This window comes from Symsagittifera roscoffensis, chromosome 1 (genome assembly GCF_963678635.1).
Source record: "Symsagittifera roscoffensis chromosome 1, txSymRosc1.1, whole genome shotgun sequence".
Taxonomy (NCBI): Eukaryota; Metazoa; Xenacoelomorpha; order Acoela; family Convolutidae; genus Symsagittifera; species Symsagittifera roscoffensis.
The window spans coordinates 46,178,774-46,180,968 of record NC_087062.1 but is presented as its reverse complement, the minus strand read 5'-3'; the positions used below and the strand labels follow the sequence as shown (position 1 = coordinate 46,180,968).

The following is a 2,195-nucleotide window of genomic DNA, read 5'->3' as shown; positions in this document are numbered from 1 at the left end:
TCATCGAAGTGAAATTTTAAAATGTGAAAATAGTCAAATGAGTTGTCACCATTTTCGTCTCCAAAAATCCTAAATTTTATTTGAACGAATTGTACGTCAAACTCTGTTTCACATCTTTATGCATAGATTCTTGGCTCAATTGGTTAGGAGAATGTTTTGAGGCGAACAGAGCCTTGCGTTAAATCCCGTTGCATGCATTTTCTCTTCTGTTGCGCTGCTTTTAAAATGATAAATATAAATCCCTACTCAGTAGATTCTTACCACCTTAAGCCGCTGTCTGCTGGATACCAGTGTTGGCTTCATTGTCAGAAGATAAGTCAAATCCTGAAACACTGCCGAGTTTTTTTTACTAATCTTTAATCGACGATAAATGAATTTCCTTAAATGAAATTAGTGTGTCCAAAATTCCGTTGGTCTCGTCACTTTCATTTTCGCTGCGTGCTTTGCTTTTTAGCATAACGAACTACCGGGGTCTTGAGTACAGCGCCAAAAAAAATACTGGATACTGGAGTTTGTGTGCTGGAACTAACTGTTTTCTCATTCCGTTTTCAGACTTCTCATAGACTTTGTATTCTTCTATTTTTTATTCTCAGTCAATTCATCAACCGTGCGCATGCTTAACACAGCAAAAACCAGCGCGTACAAGAAGCGCCGGTTTTTTTTGCGCGACAATTTGCCCTTGTTTGTCTGTTAAAAAAGGAAAAGATACTTCGACTCATTAGAATTCAAAATCTCTCTACCTTTTTGTGTAAGACGCTCGACTATCTAAATTGGCTTACATGAGTTCATGAACACTAGACTCCAATGGTGGTTAATCGAGTGTCATCACAGCTTGAGCGGATGGTTGGTCGTTCTTTAGTAAATATAGGGAGGCAGCAAAATGCACCTCTAAAGGAGCATTCAGATGTCACTTTATGGCTTTCAGTATTTCACCCCTGGGATAGTCTGTTTTGACGTTCAGAAATACTAGACGCGCTCTCGAAGAACATCATTCACTAGTTTCTGAATCTCCACGTATTTGTGCATCAAAATCCGGTTTTCGAATTACTGCTGGTCAATATGTGTGCTTCTGAGCAATCTGATCAACTCTTGCAACAGTCTTTATTGCCAAGCCTCTGCAACTTGCTTTCCAGTCCCATTTTTTTTGGTTTATTGTTTTACGCTTAATTGTTATCTTGGTTTTGGGTTTTTGCTTGTTATTGTGATCTCGGAAAAGATTGAAACATATTCGGATGCTTTTTTTTAACTCTAAATTGGTATTCACGCATAATCCTCTTACGGGTTCAAATGACAAATCACAATGAAATTCTGTGGTTATGATTCGAACTGCGGTAAAAAAATATCCAGAAAAAATTATGGTTTATTATTGATTTAATTATTGGTTGGTGTCCAAGTAGCACAGATTGTTACAACGACAATCGTAAAAGCTACCCGTACTGAAATTTGTAGCTGAATTGAATTCTTGATATCGAAAATACATGCAAAATCCAGATCTGTATCAGTCCTGTGGCATGTCTCTTTTTTCCCTGTACATATCTGATACAGACATGTACCAGACATGATAAGTATGAAAAAAATCAGATCTAGGGTCAGATATGATCAGACTTGAAGTAAACCTGGACCAGACATGTTCATGTCTCAAATTACTTGATTAGACCTGAAGCAGACATGATCATACCTGACTTTTCATGATCATACCTGGACCAGACATAATCATGCCTGAAATTACATGACCAGACCTGAAGCAGACATCATGATGATAGTGTTAGACCGGGAGAACCCGTGAGTCAACTGAAGCAAGCTTCGGTGTTAACTCGAGAAGCAACAATCAGTTTAATATTGGTGCCGGGCAATGCCCAGCATGCCTGACATTAAGCTGATAAGAACAGATTCTACAAATGATTTTAGCCAAAAAGCCGAGAAGCTATAACTGAAACAAATGATCTTTTTCCTACATGCCTCATGCACAACAAAGAAACAACAGCTCGGACCACAAAACTTTTTAACTGTCCGACTGGATTGGCAGCTAGGTCGCTTCCGAAACAATTCATAAAAGATCAAGGTAAATAGCTAAAAATACGCAGTTGTTATGATTCTTTGCCTTATCTAAACACCCTCCCGGCTTGTAAATCTATCGTAAAACTACAGTGGACTACATTATAACCATCTGCGTTTCTGCCGTTACATGGCGCTAA

General features: G+C 38.4%; 1 non-coding gene across 1 annotated transcript; it reads right to left on the bottom strand.

The window, feature by feature from the left end:
• Positions 1-1,739: 1,739 nt before the first annotated feature.
• LOC134857335 (U2 spliceosomal RNA) lies at positions 1,740-1,928 on the bottom strand. Its single transcript, XR_010164897.1, has one exon. It is a non-coding gene; the product is annotated as a U2 spliceosomal RNA (small nuclear RNA).
• Between the last annotated feature and the right edge of the window lie 267 nt (positions 1,929-2,195).